The sequence below is a fragment of the Chanodichthys erythropterus genome, chromosome 15 (assembly GCF_024489055.1).
Source record: "Chanodichthys erythropterus isolate Z2021 chromosome 15, ASM2448905v1, whole genome shotgun sequence".
Lineage (NCBI taxonomy): Eukaryota > Metazoa > Chordata > Actinopteri > Cypriniformes > Xenocyprididae > Chanodichthys > Chanodichthys erythropterus.
Window position 1 is genome coordinate 15,396,457 of NC_090235.1, and position 21,148 is coordinate 15,417,604.

The 21,148-nt window shown below is 37.8% G+C and overlaps 1 pseudogene; it reads right to left on the minus strand.

Moving 5' to 3' along the window:
• LOC137037156 (zinc-alpha-2-glycoprotein-like) overlaps positions 1–21,148 on the minus strand; it is an 84,944-nt pseudogene that overhangs the window by 54,435 nt on the left and 9,361 nt on the right.

Consider the following 21,148-nt stretch of genomic DNA (forward strand, 5'->3'; position numbering starts at 1 on the left):
TTCTGTGCAGCTCAGAACAAGGATCATATGATCAAAGTTTGGACAAAATTGGACAAAATTTGGAGGAGGAGTAGCAAAAAAACAGAATACTGTACTTTTCAAAATGGCTGCTACTGTAATGGGCGGAGACTTGATGTCAGATGTTGCATAGCATCAGCATTAAGAGGCAAATCAGCTGTACTAAATTTCATTTTTATAGAGCAAATGGTTCAAAAGTTATAACCATTAGAATAGTGAATTTTTGAACTGGTGGTGGCGCTATAGAGTTGGTCCTAGAGACTCCAAAATTGGTCAGATTTCTAGACATGAAAATCACTACAAGTGTGCCAAATTTCATCATTTTCTCATGTTCCGTTGATAGGGCTGCCATAGACTCCCATTCAGGAAAAATAATAATAATAAATATAGCTGCAAGCAGCAATGCGGGGCTAAGCACCGAAGGCACCGCAAGCAGAGCAGCATAGCACATCAAACAGAGCATTTCATAAAGTTGCCCCACACGGGACTCGAACCCACAGTCTCTACGTCATGTGTCTGTCACTCAACTCTTTGCGCCACTGGGCAGACAGTGTCACACAGCTGTTGGAGTTCAGTAGTTCATGAGAAGGAACTCACAATGAAGAATTTTTATAAAACTGCACCATATGTTATATTTATAAATTTTAGTTTAGATCATTCACAGAAACATTCCATATCAGGAACAGAAGCAATTTATACAAAATAACCATTTAGCATGCTAAGTTAATTAGCATAACACAACAAACACAAGCAAGGTCATATTCAGAGATGAATATCTCGAGAATGGTAGGGAATGTCAAAAATCTGTTCAGTCATTTCTGTACGGCTCAGTCCAAAGATCATCTGAGCTGATTTTGGACAAAATTGGACAAAATTTGTGGGAGGAGTAGCAAAAAAACTGTTTTTCTTTTATTTCAATATGACGGACAGGAACATTTAAGCAAAATGAAAAAATTACACATCGTTGGAATTGGCATAAGCCAGGGAATAAAATGACATAAAGCATACACATTTTGGAAAATGTTTTCAAAAGTTATAAGCGTTTTTGCAATAATCATTACATCTGTGGAACAGTAGGTGGCACTGTGTTGAAACTTCTCAGGTGCCTTCAGGACCTTCTAAAGGTCATACGCACCAATTTTTGTGAAGATATGTCAAATTGTTTAAAAGATATTGCAATTTATGACAAAATTCAAAATGGCGGACATGCTTTTCATCCGATGTTGACAATCTATATCCACGGATTCGGCATGATCCAAGGAATCCATAGACACCAAGATCTTGATTTTCTGACAAACTGTTCAAAAGTTATTGGCCAAAATAGCCATTTTTCATATCTCATGACCTGTAGGTGGCGCTGTTCCCAAGTTTGGCATAGACCCTTAGACCATGGTATTGATCAAGTGTACCAATTTTTGTTTCGATTGCTCAAAGTTTGGCCGAGATACAGCCTCTATACTAATTTCGGGTCGACCTCATTAACTTCGTGACATCATAACTTTTGAACAAAGATGAATACAAAAAATCTCTTCAGTCATTTCTGTGCAGCTCAGAACAAGGATCATATGATCAAAGTTTGGACAAAATTGGACAAAATTTGGAGGAGGAGTAGCAAAAAAACAGAATACTGTACTTTTCAAAATGGCTGCTACTGTAATGGGCGGAGACTTGATGTCAGATGTTGCATAGCATCAGCATTAAGAGGCAAATCAGCTGTACTAAATTTCATTTTTATAGAGCAAATGGTTCAAAAGTTATAACCATTAGAATAGTGAATTTTTGAACTGGCGGTGGCGCTATAGAGTTGGTCCTAGAGACTCCAAAATTGGTCAGATTTCTAGACATGAAAATCACTACAAGTGTGCCAAATTTCATCATTTTCTCATGTTCCGTTGATAGGGCTGCCATAGACTCCCATTTTGGAAAAATAATAATAATAATAAATATAGCTGCAAGCAGCAATGCGGGGCTAAGCACCGAAGGCATCGCAAGCAGAGCAACACAGCACATCAAACAGAGCATTTTATAAAGTTGCCCCACACGGGACTCGAACCCACAGTCTCTACGTCATGTGTCTGTCACTCAACTCTTTGCGCCACTGCGAGGTCATATTCAGAGACGAATATCTCGGGAATGGTAGCGAATATCAAAAATCCGTTCAGTCATTTCTATGCGGCTCGGTCTAAAGATCATCTGAGCTGATTTTGGACAAAATTGGACAAAATTTGTGGGAGGAGTAGCGAAAAAACTGTTTTTCATTTATTTCAATATGGCGGACAGGTACATTTAAGGAAAATGACAAATGACACATCGTTGGAATTGGCATTAGCCAGGGAATAAAATGACATAAAGCATACACATTTTGGAAAGTGTTTTCAAAAGTTATAAGCGTTTTTGCAAAAAACATTATATCTGTGGAACAGTAGGTGGCGCTGTGTTGAAACTTCTCAGGTACCTTCAGGACCTTCTAAAGGTCATACATACCAATTTTGGTGAAGATATGTTAAATTGTTTAAAAGATATTGCAATTTATGACAAAATTCAAAATGGCAGACAGGCTTTTCATCCGATGTTGACAAAATATATCCACGGATTCGGCATGGCCCAAGGAATCCATAGACACCAAGATCTTGATTTTCTGACAAACTGTTCAAAAGTTATTGGCCAAAATAGCCATTTTTCATATCTCATGACCTGTAGGTGGCGCTGTTCCCAAGTTTGGCACAGACCCTCAGATCATGGTCGTGATGATGTGTACCAATTTTTGTTTCGATTGCTCAAAGTTTGGCCGAAATACAGCCTCTATACTAATTTCGGGTCGACCTCATTAACTTCGTGACATCATAACTTTTGAACAAAGATGAATACAAAAAATCTCTTCAGTCATTTCTGTGCAGCTCAGAACAAGGATCATATGATCAAAGTTTGGACAAAATTGGACAAAATTTGGAGGAGGAGTAGCAAAAAAACAGAATACTGTACTTTTCAAAATGGCTGCTACTGTAATGGGCGGAGACTTGATGTCAGATGTTGCATAGCATCAGCATTAAGAGGCAAATCAGCTGTACTAAATTTCATTTTTATAGAGCAAATGGTTCAAAAGTTATAACCATTAGAATAGTGAATTTTTGAACTGGTGGTGGCGCTATAGAGTTGGTCCTAGAGACTCCAAAATTGGTCAGATTTCTAGACATGAAAATCACTACAAGTGTGCCAAATTTCATCATTTTCTCATGTTCCGTTGATAGGGCTGCCATAGACTCCCATTCGGGAAAAATAATAATAATAAATATAGCTGCAAGCAGCAATGCGGGGCTAAGCACCGAAGGCACCGCAAGCAGAGCAACACAGCACATCAAACAGAGCATTTCATAAAGTTGCCCCACACGGGACTCGAACCCACAGTCTCTACGTCATGTGTCTGTCACTCAACTCTTTGCGCCACTGCGAGGTCATATTCAGAGACGAATATCTCGGGAATGGTAGCGAATATCAAAAATCCGTTCAGTCATTTCTATGCGGCTCGGTCTAAAGATCATCTGAGCTGATTTTGGACAAAATTGGACAAAATTTGTGGGAGGAGTAGCGAAAAAACTGTTTTTCATTTATTTCAATATGGCGGACAGGTACATTTAAGGAAAATGACAAATGACACATCGTTGGAATTGGCATTAGCCAGGGAATAAAATGACATAAAGCATACACATTTTGGAAAGTGTTTTCAAAAGTTATAAGCGTTTTTGCAAAAAACATTATATCTGTGGAACAGTAGGTGGCGCTGTGTTGAAACTTCTCAGGTACCTTCAGGACCTTCTAAAGGTCATACGTACCAATTTTGGTGAAGATATGTTAAATTGTTTAAAAGATATTGCAATTTATGACAAAATTCAAAATGGCAGACAGGCTTTTCATCCGACAAAATATATCCACGGATTCGGCATGGCCCAAGGAATCCATAGACACCAAGATCTTGATTTTCTGACAAACTGTTCAAAAGTTATTGGCCAAAATAGCCATTTTTCATATCTCATGACCTGTAGGTGGCGCTGTTCCCAAGTTTGGCACAGACCCTCAGATCATGGTCGTGATGATGTGTACCAATTTTTGTTTCGATTGCTCAAAGTTTGGCCGAAATACAGCCTCTATACTAATTTCGGGTCGACCTCATTAACTTCGTGACATCATAACTTTTGAACAAAGATGAATACAAAAAATCTCTTCAGTCATTTCTGTGCAGCTCAGAACAAGGATCATATGATCAAAGTTTGGACAAAATTGGACAAAATTTGGAGGAGGAGTAGCAAAAAAACAGAATACTGTACTTTTCAAAATGGCTGCTACTGTAATGGGCGGAGACTTGATGTCAGATGTTGCATAGCATCAGCATTAAGAGGCAAATCAGCTGTACTAAATTTCATTTTTATAGAGCAAATGGTTCAAAAGTTATAACCATTAGAATAGTGAATTTTTGAACTGGTGGTGGCGCTATAGAGTTGGTCCTAGAGACTCCAAAATTGGTCAGATTTCTAGACATGAAAATCACTACAAGTGTGCCAAATTTCATCATTTTCTCATGTTCCGTTGATAGGGCTGCCATAGACTCCCATTCGGGAAAAATAATAATAATAAATATAGCTGCAAGCAGCAATGCGGGGCTAAGCACCGAAGGCACCGCAAGCAGAGCAACACAGCACATCAAACAGAGCATTTCATAAAGTTGCCCCACACGGGACTCGAACCCACAGTCTCTACGTCATGTGTCTGTCACTCAACTCTTTGCGCCACTGCGAGGTCATATTCAGAGACGAATATCTCGGGAATGGTAGCGAATATCAAAAATCCGTTCAGTCATTTCTATGCGGCTCGGTCTAAAGATCATCTGAGCTGATTTTGGACAAAATTGGACAAAATTTGTGGGAGGAGTAGCGAAAAAACTGTTTTTCATTTATTTCAATATGGCGGACAGGTACATTTAAGGAAAATGACAAATGACACATCGTTGGAATTGGCATTAGCCAGGGAATAAAATGACATAAAGCATACACATTTTGGAAAGTGTTTTCAAAAGTTATAAGCGTTTTTGCAAAAAACATTATATCTGTGGAACAGTAGGTGGCGCTGTGTTGAAACTTCTCAGGTACCTTCAGGACCTTCTAAAGGTCATACGTACCAATTTTGGTGAAGATATGTTAAATTGTTTAAAAGATATTGCAATTTATGACAAAATTCAAAATGGCAGACAGGCTTTTCATCCGATGTTGACAATCTATATCCACGGATTCGGCATGATCCAAGGAATCCATAGACACCAAGATCTTGATTTTCTGACAAACTGTTCAAAAGTTATTGGCCAAAATAGCCATTTTTCATATCTCATGACCTGTAGGTGGCGCTGTTCCCAAGTTTGGCACAGACCCTCAGATCATGGTCGTGATGATGTGTACCAATTTTTGTTTCGATTGCTCAAAGTTTGGCCGAAATACAGCCTCTATACTAATTTCGGGTCGACCTCATTAACTTCGTGACATCATAACTTTTGAACAAAGATGAATACAAAAAATCTCTTCAGTCATTTCTGTGCAGCTCAGAACAAGGATCATATGATCAAAGTTTGGACAAAATTGGACAAAATTTGGAGGAGGAGTAGCAAAAAAACAGAATACTGTACTTTTCAAAATGGCTGCTACTGTAATGGGCGGAGACTTGATGTCAGATGTTGCATAGCATCAGCATTAAGAGGCAAATCAGCTGTACTAAATTTCATTTTTATAGAGCAAATGGTTCAAAAGTTATAACCATTAGAATAGTGAATTTTTGAACTGGTGGTGGCGCTATAGAGTTGGTCCTAGAGACTCCAAAATTGGTCAGATTTCTAGACATGAAAATCACTACAAGTGTGCCAAATTTCATCATTTTCTCATGTTCCGTTGATAGGGCTGCCATAGACTCCCATTCGGGAAAAATAATAATAATAAATATAGCTGCAAGCAGCAATGCGGGGCTAAGCACCGAAGGCACCGCAAGCAGAGCAACACAGCACATCAAACAGAGCATTTCATAAAGTTGCCCCACACGGGACTCGAACCCACAGTCTCTACGTCATGCAGTTGTCGGGTGAGACGACTTAACGTTGTCGGAAAGGTGAGTAAGGTTATAATCGTTAACGAAAACGAAAACTAGGTGGGAAAAAACATCATCGTTAACTGAAATAAAAATAAAACTAGGCATTACAAAAAAACGATAACTAACCAAAACTGTAATGTGTGTTTGGCAAAACTAACTAAAATAAAATAAAATTATAGACTAAATGTCCTTAGTTTTCCTCTTTGTCAATGTTTTTCATAGAGCAAACGTTCAGCTTCATTTCATTTCCCTGCATCTCTCACTCACGCGTCTCTCTCACATACTCGCGCACGCACAGCCCCTCCCCTCCGTGCACACCGCGCCTCCATGAGAACGAGTGTTGGAAGCAAGTTCGCGAAAGGTTGGTATCTCGTGAAAACCTTTACACAATCACACATTAAAAAGTGGTATAAAAATATTTTTTATTCTGAATACACTGGCGTAGGAACCGGGGGGGACGGGGGGGACGTGTCCCCCTCAATATTGGAAAATGCTGCATGTGTCCCACCCAAAAATTAGCCTATACACCGCAGGAACAAAAACTGTACATTTTGAACTTTTATTTTGAATACGCGACGAAGAAGATATTCGGTTTTGTCAGTCAAACCCAGAGTGATTTCATTCATGTTTGAATAATCACCATTCGCCAATCACCAGCTTCATATTCTTCACTTTTCACCTATAGTCGGACTCGGAGCATCTGATTGGTAGAGAGAAGTCAACATTACACTACGAACATTCAAATACGTTATTGGTGCGCACCAGCTTTGAACGACTCGACTTTGTATGAGGTAAATTAGTCTCAGTCAAGCGGTTTAAATTAACAAGCTTTTTAAAACTGAATTATGGATACGAGGCATGACATTAAATCAACAGTGGAATTTTGTATGGCACGTATGTTATGCTTTGCGAGAGGAGGTTAACGTTACGTTAGGTAGATAGCCATATAGCGGGCAATCGATTTCTCTGTGTTAACCTTAGCAAAAGTAAAACGTTCTGTCATCTCTTTTCAGCATAATGCCACCACAGAAAAAAATAAAACCAAAGGAAATAACGTTGCTGAAGTTTTTTACAAAGAGTAAGGTTAGTGTAAATAGTTATAATACAACACATTTTACACAAGGACAGGGCGACATCATAACCTTCATTTCATCAAATATTTGCCTTGTAAAGTGCCCCTTTCCTTTCTGCCCGCAATTGCAGGGGGGCTTGTACACTTTTTTGTTTCCCAACTTCAATATTTGTGTAATAATAAATAGATAAATTAAACAGATGAACAGATGATTTTGTTTATTTATTTTGCTGTTATTTCATATATGTCGTACCACGTGACGTCACCATACTGTATGTTACTATTATGGTGGCGAGATGGACATTGATTCATAATGGCCAAAATGTCCCCCCCAATGTCAAAGTGGTACGACATATATGAAATAACAGCCATAAATAAACAAAATATCTGTTCATCTGTTTAATTATCTATTTATTATTACACAGAATATTGAGTTGAAATTTTAAAAAAATGTGCAAACCCCTGCAGTGAATGTAGAAGAAGAGGGGCTTACAAGATATATTTGATGAGATGAAGGTTATGATGTCGCCCTGTCCGCAAAATGTGTTGTGTGCAACTATTTACACTAACACTACTCTTTGTAAAAACTTCAGCAAGGTGCTTTGGTTTATTTTTTCTGTGGTGGCATTATGCTGAAAAGATGACAGAACGTTTTACTTTGCTAAGGTGCACAGAGAAACGCCTATAGCAACTATCTATAACGTAACGTTAACATCCTCTCTGCTTTCTTTATACGTGCCATACAAATTCACTGTTAATAATCATACCTCATTAATATCTACAGTGGATAAAGTTTAACAGATGTTAAATAGTCTTATTCTCTACATTTATAGATATAACTAATTCGAATGAAATGTTATTAAACATAGTCGATATCTTAAATCAACTGTATTAAAATAAAAGTTCAAATAATACATTTTGCTATACTAGATTAGGACACATCAACTTCACAGTTCCCTACGCCAATTGTATTCAGAATAAAAAATATTTTTATACCACTTTAATGTGTGTTAATGTAAAGTTTTTCCGCTGAGATCACCAACATTTTGAAGAACTACTTCCAACACTTCGTTCTCTCATGGAAGGCGCTGACAATGAAAACATATGTGAAAATGGAATGCAGAGGAAATGAAAATGTATGAAAAAACATTGACAAGAGGAAAACTAAGGACATTTATCTATAATTTTATTTTATTTTAGATTAGTTTTGCCAAACACATTACAGTTTGAGATTGAACCGATTTTTTTGTAATGCCTAGTTTTATTTTTTATTACTGATGATCTTTTCCACCTGGATTTTGCGTTTTAGATTAAGCGATAACTACTCACCTTTCGGCAACGTGTCGTCTCGCAACATGACGTAGGCACAATGTGGGTTCGAGTCCGTTATTAGAACTGAAATGCTCTGTGGTAATATTATTGCTACGTGCCTTCGATAGCGAAAATTTTCATTTGCTCCATATTTATTATTATTATTTTTCCCAGTGGGAATTTATGAGCGTATCAGCGGAGCATGAGAATGATGAAATTTGGCACTAATAATTGTTTTCATGATAATCTGACCAATTCTCTAGGATATAAGCGCCACCACCGAACAATTCAAATTCATAATTCCCATAACTTTTTGAACCATTTGCTCTATAAAAATGCAGGTACAGCTGATTTACCTCTTAATGCTGATGCTATGCAACATCTGAGCATCAGAATCTCCGCCCGTTACAGTAGCAGCCATTTTGAAAAGTACAGTATTCTGTTTTTTTGCTACTCCTCACTACAAATTTTGTCCAAGTTTGTCCAGGCACCTCATATGATCCGTGTTCTGAGCTGCACAGAGGCTTGACTGAAGATACTTTTGTATTCATCTTTGTTCAGAAATTATGAAAAATCCTTGAGGTAATGAGGTCGACCCGAAATTAATATAGGAGAAACATTTCACGTAGGCCAAACTGTGAGCAATCGAGACAAAAATTAGTACACATCCTCACGACCTTGATCTGAGATTCTGTGCCAAACAAGGTAATAGCGCCACCTACAGATCATGAGATATGAAGTAATGGCTATTTTGGCCAATAACTTTTGAGACAGTTTGTCAGAAAATCAAGATCTTGGTATCTATGGATTCACTTGGGCAATGCCGAATCATAGATCTATTTTGGCGGATGTAAAGCCTGTCTGCCATTTTGTATTTTGTCATAAATTACAGTAATCTTGTAAACAATTTAACATATCTTCGCCAAAGTACCAGTACGTATGACTTTAAGAAGGTCCTGAAGGTACCTGAGAGGATTTCCCTTGCACAGCGCCGCACAATGTTCCACAGATATAATGTTTTTTGCAAAAGCGCTTATAACTTTTGAAAACACTTTCCAAAATGTATGTATGCTTTAATGTCATTTTATTCACAATATGCGGCTAACGCACATCACAACGATAATACGTCAATTTCCTTAAATGTACCTGTCCGCCATATTGAAATAAATGAAAGGCAATTTTTAAACTACTCCTCCCGCAAATTTATCCAATTTTAATCCAAGATCAGCTCAGATGATCTTTAGACCGAGCCGCATGAAAATAACAGAACGGATTTTTGATATTATTACCATTCCCGAGATGTTCGTCTCTGAATCTGTTATCGCAGTGAAACAGAGTTGAGTGACAGACACATGGCGTAGAGACTGTGGGCCGAGTGCAATGATAGTACAACTTTTATGAAATGCTCTGTTTGATATTAACAGTGTTGCTCAGCTTAGTGCCTTCGGTGCTTAACCCTTCTTTGCTGCTTGCAGCTATATTTACTATTATTATTTTTCCCGAGTGGGAGTCTATGACAGCCCTATCAACGGAACATGAGAAAATGATGAAATTTGGCATAAGCTTGTAGTGATTTTCATGTCTAGAAATCTGACCAATTTTGGAGTCTCTAGGACCAACTCTATAGCGCCACCACTCCAGTTAAAAAATTCACTGTTCTAATGGTTATAACTTTTGAACCATTTGCTCTATAAAAATGAAATTTAATACAGCTGATTTACCTCTTAATGCTGATGCTATGCAACATCTGACATCAAGTCTCCGCCCATTACAGTAGCAGCCATTTTGAAAAGTACAGTATTCTGTTTTTACTACTCCTCCCCTCCAAATTTTGTCCAATTTTTGTCCAAACATTGATCATAAATGCCGATCCTTGTTCTGAGCTACACAGAAATGACTGAAGACTTTGTATTCATCATTGTTCAAAAGTTATGATGTCACGAAGTTGAATGAGGTCGACCCGAAATTAGCTAGAGGCTATATTTTCAGCCAAACTTTGAGTAATCGAAACAAAAATTGGTACACATCATCACGACCATGATCTGAGGGTCTGTGGCAAACTTGGGAACAAAAAAATACCTACAGTGCATGAGATATGAAAAATGGCTACAATTTTGGCCAATAACTTTTGAGACTAGTTTATCAGAAAATCAAGATCTTGGTGATCTATGGATTCCTTGGGTATAAAATCATGAATCTATTTTGTCGGATAAAAAGCCTGTCACATTTTGAATTACATAAATTGCAATATCTTTTAAACAATTTAGCATATCTTCACCAAAATTGGTACGTATGACCTTTAGAAGATCCTGAAGGTACCTGAGAAGTTTCAACACAGCGCCACCTGTGTTCCACAGATATAATGTTTTTTGCAAAAGCGCTGCATAGCTTTTGAAAACACTTTCCAAAATGTGTATGCTTTATGTCATTTTATTCAACTAATGCCAATTCCAACGATGTAATCATTTATCATTTTCCTTAAATGGCCTGTCAACCATATTGGAAATAAATGAAAAACAGTTTTTTATACTCCTCCCACAAATTTTGTCCAATTTTGTCCAAAATCAGCTCAGATGATCTTTAAGGCCGAGCCGCATAGCCAAGGCAGAACGGATTTTTGATATTCATACCATTCCGGATGAGTAGGTCTCTGAATATGACCTCGCAGTGAAATAAAGTTGAGTGACAGACACATGGCGTAGAGACTGTGGGTTCGAGTCACAGGTGTGGGGCAATGCTTTATGAAATGCTCTGTTTGATGTGCTGTGTTGACAACTTGCGGTGCCTTCGGTGATAAGCCCCGCATTACTACTTGTAGCTATATTTGGTATTATTATTTTTCCCGAATGGGAGTCTATGGCAGCCCTATCAACGGAACATGAGAAAATGATGGGGAATTTAGCACACTAATAGTGATTTTCATGTCTAGAAATCTGACCAGATTTTGGAGTCTCTAGGATTAACTCTATAAACGCCCTCACCAGTTCAAAAATTCACTATTCTAATGGATTTATAACTTTTGAGCCATTTGCTTCACATAAGGGTAATTTAGTACAGCTGATTTACCTCTTAATGCTGATGCTATGCAACATCTGACATCAAGTCTCCGCCCATTACAGTAAACATGCATTTTGAAAAGTACAGTATTCTGTTTTTTGCTACTCCTCCTCCAAATTTTGTCTATTTTCTCTCTCAAATTTTGATCATATGATCCTTGTTACGAGCTGCACAGAAATTACTGAAGAGATTTTTTGTATTCATCTTTGTTCAAGAGTTATTATATCACGCAGTTAATGAGGTCGACCCGAAATTTCAAGCTATAGAACAACAATTTCGGCCAAACTGTGAGCAATCGAAACAAAGTGGTACACATCATCACGACCATGATCTGAGAGTCTGTGCCAAACTTGGGAACAGCGCCACCCCAGGTCATGAGATATGAAAAATGGCTAACGGCCAGCTATTTTTGAACAATTTATCAGAAAATCAGATATAAATCTCGTTAACTATGAATTCCTTGGGCCATCGCAAATCCATGGATATATTTTGTCAACATCGGATAATAATCACGTCTGCCATTTTGAATTTTGTCATAAATTGCAATATCTTTTAAATAATTTAACATATCTTCACCAAAATTGGTATGTATGGCCTTTAGAAAAAGTCCTGCAGGTACCTGAGAAGTTTCAACACAGCGCCACCTACTGTTCCGCAGATATAATGTTTTTTGCCCAAAGCGCTTATAGCTTTTGAGAACACTTTCCCAAATGTAACATTGCTTTATGTCATTTTATTCCCTGGCTAATGCCGATTCCAACGATAGTAATCATTTGTCATTTTCCTTACGCAATAAAATATCCGCCATATTGAAAATAAATGAAAAACGTTTTTTTAGCAAAAAATTTTTTAAATTTTGTCCAATTTTGTCCAAAATCGGCTCAGATGATCTTTAGACCGAGCACAATATAGAAATGACTGAACAGACAGTCTGATATTCGCAAACTACCATTCCCGAGATAAATCACTGAATATGACCTCGCGGTGAAGCAAAGAGTTGAGTGACAGACACATGGCGTAGAGACTGTGGGTTGAAGTCCCTTGGCCTGAACGATAATGCTCTGTTTGATGTGCTGTGTTGCTCTGCTTAATACATTTGGTGCTTAGCCCCGCATTGCTGCTTGCAGCTATATATCTTCTTATTGCTATTTTTCCAGAATGGGAGTCTATGGCAGCCCTATCAATATGAGAAAATGATGGGGTTTGGCACTACACTGTAGTGATGTTCATGTCTAGAAATCTGACTAATTTTGGAGTCTCTAGGTCATAACTCTATACCGCCACCGCCAGTTCAAAAATTGTATTCTAATGGTTATAACTTTTGAACCATTTGCTCTACAAAAATGAAATTTAGTACGGCGGATTTACCTCTTAATGCTGATAATATGCGGCATCGGTATCAAGTCTCCGCCCATTACAGTAGCAGCCTTGTTGAAAAGTACAGTATTCCTGTTTTCTTGCTACTCCTCCTCCCAAGGGTACAGTTTTGTCCCGGAAACTTTGATCATATGATCCTTGTTCTGAGCTGCACAGTCGCGTGCCTACGAAGAGATTTTTTGTATTCATCTTTGTTCAAAAGTTATGATGTCGCGGGGATTCCAATGAATTAAACGCCGGAAGTAGTATAGAGGCTGTATCTCGGCCAAACTTTGAGCAATCGAAACAAAAATTGGTACACTTGATCAATACCATTGTCTAGGAGTCTATGCCAAACTTGGGAACAGCGCCACTTACAGGTCATGAGATATGAAAAATGGCTGGCCTGGCCAATAACTTTTTGGAGAGTTTGTCAGAAAATCAAGATCTTGGTGTCTATGGATTCCTTGGATCATGCCGAGATCCGTGGATATAGGTTGTCAACATCGGATGAAAAGCATGTCCGCCATTTTGAATTTTGTCATAAATTAAGCGATAATGCCTTTTAAACAATTTGACATATCTTCACAAAAATTGAATAAGTATGATTTTTAGAAAGACCTGAAGGCAGAAGAGCAGTTTCAACACAGTGCCACCTACTGTTCCACAGATGTAATAATTATTACCGCGCCTGCTACAGCTTCCCAAAATAATTCACAAAATGTGTATGCTTTATGTCATTTTATTCCCTGGCTTATGCCAAATTCCAACGATGTGTAATTTTTTCATTTTTGCTTAAATATTCCTGTCAGGTCATATTGAAATAAAAGAAAAAACAGTTTTTTTGCATCTCCTCCCACAAATTTTGTCCAATTTTGTCCAAAATCAGCTCAGAATTGATCTTTGGACTGAAGCGTACAGAAATGACTGAACAGATTTTTGACATTCCCTACCATTCTCGAGATATTCATACTCTGAATGTGACCTTGCTTGTGTTTAAATGTTATCTTAATTAACTTAGCATGCTAAATGGTTATTTTGTATAAATTGCTTCTGTTCCTGATATGGAATGTTTCTGTGAATGATCTAAACTAAAATTTATAAATATAACATATGGGTCACAGTTTTATAAAAATTCTTCATTAATGAGTTCCTTCTCATGAACCCCTACTGAAGTCCCAACAGCTGTGTGACACTGTCTGCCAATATATAAAGAGTTGAGTGACAGACATATGACGTAGAGACTATTAGATTCGAGTCCCGTGTGGGGCAACTTTTTGTAAAGAATTTAACATTAGCTATGCTGCTCTGCTAACATTTGCCGATAACTTAATACATATTATACTTTGCAAGTATATTTATTATTATTATTTTTCCTGAATAAATGCAAATGGCAACCCTATCAACGGAACATGAGAAAATGATGAAATTTGAACACTATAGTGATTTTCATGTCTAGAAATCTGACCAATATTGGAGTCTCTAGGACCAACTCTATAGCGCGCACCAGTTCAAAAATTCACTATTCAAATAGTTACCTTTTGAACCATTTAAACAAAATGAAATTTAGTACAACTGATTTACCTCTTAATGCTGATGCTATACAACATCTGACATCAAGTCTCCGCCCATTACAGTAGCAGCCATTTTGAAAAGTACAGTATTCTGTTTTTGTATACTCCTCCTCCAATGATTTTGTCCCAGTACTGTCCAAACTTTGATCATATGATCCTTGTTCTGAGCTGCACAGAATTTTTTGAAGAAATTTTTGTGTGCATCTTTGTTCAAAAGTTATGATGCTCCTGAAGTGTAATGTATTTTATTCTAATATATAGTACCATTTTTTGCTTAAATGTCCCGTCATATTGAAAATAAAAGAAAAAACAATTTTTTTACTACTCTCCACAAAATTCGACCAAGTATTATAAAACCGACCAAGGCTTTGGGCCCCGTAATAATCTAAATGACTAGCAATCGAAAACAAAATTGGTACACATCATCACGACCATGATCTGAGGGTCTGTACCAAACTTGGGTATGCCCTCTACAGGTCATGAGATATGAAAAATGACTATTTTGGCCAATACTTTTTGAACAATTCAATCAGAAAATCGGAATTTTCTATGTATCTATGGATTCCTTGGGCCATGCCGAATAAAATGGATATATTTTAATCGGATGTAAAGCCTGTCTGCCATTTTGAATTTTGTCATAAATTGCAATATCTTTTAAACAATTTAACATATCTTCACCAAAATTGGTACGTATGACCTTTAGAAGATCCTGAAGGTACCTGAAAACGTTTCAACGCCTGGCGCCACCTACTGTTCCACAGATGCAATGTTTTTTGCAAAAACGCTTACCCTTTTGAAAACACTTTCCAAAATGTGTATGCTTTATGTCATTTTATTACCTGGCTAATATCAATTTAACGATGTGTCATTTGTCATTTTCCTTAAAATTATACCTGTCCGCCATATGAAAATAAATGAAAAGCAGTTTTTTCGCTACTCCTCCCACAAATTTTGTCCAATTTTGTCCAAAATCAGCTCAGATGATCTTTAGACCGAGCCGCATATAAATGACTGAACGGATTTTTAATATTCGCTACACGTTCCCGAGATATTCGTCTCTGAATGTAACCTCGCAATGGCGCAAAGAGTTGAATGACAGACACATGACGTAGAGACTGTGGGTAAGTCCCGTGTGAACAACTTTATGAAATGCTCTGACTGATATGCTAACATGCCCAACCTGCGGTGCCTTCGATACTTAGCTGTACATTGCTGCTATAAAGCTATATTTGTTATTATTATTTTTCCCGAATGGGAGTCTATGACAGCCCTATCAACGGAACATGAGAAAATGATGAAATTTAGTTTGCAGTGATTTTCATGTCTAGAAATCTGACGAATTTTGGAGTCCTCTAGGACCAACTCTATAGCGCCACCGCCAGTTCAAGTATTCTAATGGTGCACCAACACGAACCATTTGCTCTATAAAAATGAAATTTAATACAGCTGATTTGCCTCTTAATGCTGATGCTATGCAACATCTGACGATGAAGTCTCCGCCCATTACAGTAGCAGCCGATTTTGAACAGTACAGTATTCCTGTTTTTTGCTTACTCCTCCAAATTTTGTCCAATTTTGTCCAGACTTTGATCATATGATCCTTGTTCCTGAGCTGCACAGAAATGACTGAAGAGATTTTTTGTATTTAAATCTTTTGTTCAAAAGTTATGATGTCACGAAATTAATGAGGTCGACCCGAAATTATTCGAGAGGAGCTGTATTTCGGCCAAACTTTGAGTAATCGAAGCAAAAATTGTTACACATCATCACGACCATGTCCTGGTGCTCTTTTCCAAACTTGGGAACAGCGCCACCTACAGGTCATGAGATCATGAAAAATGGCTATTTTGGCAAACCTAACTTTTGAACAGTTTGTCAGAAAATCAAGATCTTGGTGTCTATGAATTCCTTGGGTATGCCTTCAATCCGTGGATATATTTTGTCGGATGAAAAGCCTGTCTACCATTTTGAACATTGTCATAAAATTGCAATATCTTTTAAACAGACATATCTTCACCAGAATATTTACGTATGACCTTGAGAAGGTCCTGAAGGTACCTGAGAAGTTTCAACACAGCGCCGCACAATGTTCCGCAGATATAATGTTTTTTGCTGCTTATCTCTTTTGACAACACTTTCCCAAATGTGTATGCTTTATGTCATTTCACAACCTGGCTAATACCAGACTCCAGCGATATGTCATTTAATCGGCATCTTCCTGCAATGTACCTGTCCGCCATATTGAAATAGATGAAGAGCAGTTTTTAAACTGCTCCCACAAATTTGGTCCAAGTGTAATCCAAAATCAACTCGAATAATCTTTAGGCCGAGCCGCATAGAAAATGACTTCAAACGGAATTTTGATGTTCGCTACCATTCAATGACATATTCGTCTCTGAATATGACTACCGCGGTGGCGCAAAAACGTTGAGTGACGGACACATGACGTAGAGACTGTGGGTTCGAGTCATATGTGGGGCAACCTTTATGGAAATGTTCTGTTTGATGTGCTGTGTTGCTCTGCTTGCGGTGCCTTCGGTGCTTAGCCCCGCATTAGCTTAGCTTGCAATATATTTATTATTATTATTTTCCCTGAATGAGAACCTACTATGGCAGCCCTATCAACGGAGACATGAGAAAATGATGCAATTTGGCACACTCTTCATGTCTAGAAATCCTGACCAATTTTGGAGTCTCTAGGACCAATGCTATAGCGCCACCACCAATTCAAAAATTCACTGTTCTAATAGTGCACTTTTGAACCATTTGCTCTATAAAAATGAAATTTAGAAAAGCTGATTTGCCTCTTAATGCTGATGCTACGCAACATCTGACATCAAGTCTCCGCCCATTACAGTAGCAGCCATTTTGAAAAGTACGAAATTCTATTTTTTTGCTACTCATCCTCAGAATTTTATCCAATTTTGTCCAAACTTTGCTCATATGATCCTTGTTCTGAGCTGCGCAGAAACGAGCTGAAGAGATTTTCTGTCTTCATCTTTGTTCCAAAGTTATGATGTCGGGAAGTTAATGAGGTCGACCCGAAATTAGTATAGAGGCTGTATTTTGCTCAGCTTCGAGCAATCGAAACAAAAATTGGCAGTACATCATCAGGACCATGATCTGAGGGTCTTTGCCAGAGCTTGGGAACAGCATACCTACAGGAATTAGATATGAAGAAAATGGCTACTGTGGCCAGCTTTTGAACAGTTTGTCAGAAAATCAAGATCTTAGTGTCTATGTATTCCTTGGACGATGCCGAATCCGTGGATATACTTTGTCGGATGAAAAGCATATCTGCCATTTTGAATTTTGTCATAAATTACTGGCATCTTTTAAACAATTTAACATATCTTCACCAAGAATAATGCGACTGACCTTTAGAAGGTCCTGAAGGTACCTGGGCGTTTCAACACAGCTTTCTACTGTTCCACGGGTAAAATGTTTTTTTCTTTTTGGCTTTTGAAAACACTTTCCAAAATGTGTATGCTGTAATCATTTTATTCCCTGGCTAATGCCAATTCCAGCGATGTATCATTTAATCATTTTCCTTAAATCTACCTATCCTTCCTATTGAAATGAATGAAAAACATTTTTAAATTCCTCCTACAAATTTTGTCCAATTTTGGTCCAAAATCAACTCAGATAATCTTTAGGCAGTATATAGAAAATGACTGGGCAGATTTTTGATATTCGCTACCATTCCCGAGATGTAAAGTCTCTGAGTATGACACAAAGCGATGCGCAAAGAGTTGAGTGATAAACAACACAAATCACTCTGTTTGATGTGCTCTGAGCTAACTGCCCAACTTCTTGTGCCTTCGATAGCTTAGCCCCGCATTACTACTTGCAGCTATCCTTATTGTATAGTCTTGTTCCCGAATGGGAGTCTATGGCAGCCCTATCAACGGAACATGAGAAAATGATGAAATTTGGCTTTCTTCAATTGATTTTCATGTCTAGAGGAAATCTGACCAGTGGGAGTCTCCTAGAACCAACTCCTATAGCGCCACCACCAGTTCAAAAATTCACTATTCTAATGGTGCAACTTTTGAACCATTTGCTCTATAAAAATGAAATTTAGTACAGCTGATTTGCCTCTTAATGCTGATGCTATACAGCATCTGACATCAAGTCTCAGCCCATTACAGTAGCAGCCATTTTGAAAAGTACAGTATTCTGATACTACCTCCTCACTCCAAGGGCCTGTCCAATTTAATCCAAACTTTGATCATATGATCCTTGTTCTGAGTTTCTCTGAAAATGACTGAAGAGATTTTATCATTCATCATTGTTCAAAAGGTGTGATGTCACGGAGTTAATGAATTCGACCCGAAAATTAGCTATAAGAGGAGCTGTATTCCCGGCTTAGGCTTTGAGCAATCCGAAGGCAAAAATTGTTACACATTATCACGACCATGATCTGAGGGTCTGTGCCAAACTTGGGAACAGCGCCACCTTCATGGGTCACTGAAAAATGGCTATTTAGGCCAATAACTTTTGAACAGTTTGTCAGAAAATCAAGATCTTAGTGTCTATGGATTCCTTGGAGCCATACTGACAATCCGTGTTATATTTTGTCGGATGAAAAGCCTATCCTGCCATTTTGAATTTTGTCATAGATACAATATCTTACAAACAATTTAACACTCTTCACCCAAGAGTGGCTGCGTATGACTGCTAGAAGGTCCTGAAGGTACCTGAGAAGTTTCAACACAGCGCCACCTAATGTTCCACAGATATAATGTTTTTTGCAAAGCGCTTATAGCAGAAAACACTTTCCAAAATGTGTATGCTTTAATATCATTTTATTCCCTAGCCTAATGCCAATTCCAACGATGTATCATTTGTCATTTTCCTTAAATGTACACTAATCCTCCATATTGAAATAAATGAAAAACAGTTTTTTCGCTACTCCTCTCCACAAATTGCAATCCAATTTTATCCAAAATCAACTCAGATGATCTTTAGACCAGGCCGCATAGAAATGACTGGGCTTGAAGATTTTTGACTATTAAAACTACCATTCCCGAGATAATGATCTCTGAAATATGACCTTTTCACTTGAGTGGCTCTAAGAGTTGAGTGACAGACACATGACGTAGAGAACTGTGGAATTCGAGTCTAATGATAAGTGCAACTTTATGAAATGCTCTGTCTGATGTGCAAGCTCTGCTTGCGGTGCCTTCCCCGTGCTTAGCCCAGCCATTACTGCTACAGCTATATTTATTATTATTTTTCCAGAATAAATCTATGGCAACCCTATCAACAGAACATGAAAAAATGATGAAATTTAGCACTGCTAATAGTGATTTTCATGTCTAGAAATCTGACCAATTTTGGAGTCTCTAGGACCAACTTCCTATAAGCGCCACCACCCGAGATTCAAAAATTCACTATTCTAATGGTTAGAACTTTTGAACCATTTATATAAAGTGGGGAATTTAGTACAGCTGATTTGCCTCTTAATGCTGATGCTATGCAACATCTGACATCAAGTCTCCGCCCAGTACAGTAGCAGCCATTTTGAAAAGTACAGTATTCTGTTTTTTGCTACTCCTCCTCCAAATTTTGTCCAATTTTGTCCAAACTTTGATCATATGATCATTGTTCTGAAACATCACAGAAATGACTGAAGAGATTTTTGTATTCATCTTTGTTCAAAAGTTATAATGTCACGAAAATTAATAATTCATTCCCGAGATTAGTATAGAGGCTATATTTCGGCCAAACTTTGAGCAATGTTCAAGCAAAAATTGGTACACATCATCACGGTGCATGATCCTGAAGGTCTTTGCCAAACTTGGGAATTTTAGCGCCACCTAAAGGTCATGAGATATGAAAAATGGCAGTACAACCCAGCAAGCAGACAGTTTGTCAGAAAATGCAGATCTTGATATCTATCGATTCACTTGGGCCATGCCGAATCCGTGGATATATTTTGTCGGATGAAAAACATATCTGCCATTTTGAATTTTGACATAAGTTGCAATATCTTTTAAACAATGTTAACATATCTTCACCAAAATTAACATGCTGACCTTTAGAAGGTCCGCAAGGTACCTGAGAAGTTTCAACACAGCGCCACCTAATATTCCACGGAATATAATGATTTTTGCAAAAACACTTATAACTTTTGAGCACTTTCCCAAGAATGTATGCTTTATGTCATTTTTATACACCAGCTAATGTAATTCCAATCGTATCATTACCATTTTCCTTAAATGTACCTGCAATCGCCATATTGAAATAAATGAAAAACAATTTTTTCACTACTCCACCCACAAATTTTGTCCAATTTTATCCAAAATCAACTCAGATAATCTTTAGACCGAGCCGCATAGAAATGACTGAAGAGATTTTTTAAAACTACCATTCCCGAGATGTTCATCTCTGAATATGACCTCGCAGAAGCGCAAAGAGATTAGTGACGAAACACATGGCGTAGACAATGAGGGTTCGAAGTCATTTGTGGGGCAACTTTATGAAATGCTCTGCTTGATGTGCTACATGTACTCTGCTTCTTGTGCCTTCGATGCTTAACCCCGCATTACTGCTTGCAGCTATACTTATTATTATTATTTTTCCCGAATGGGAGTCTATGGCAACCCTATCAACGGTACATGAGAAAATGACG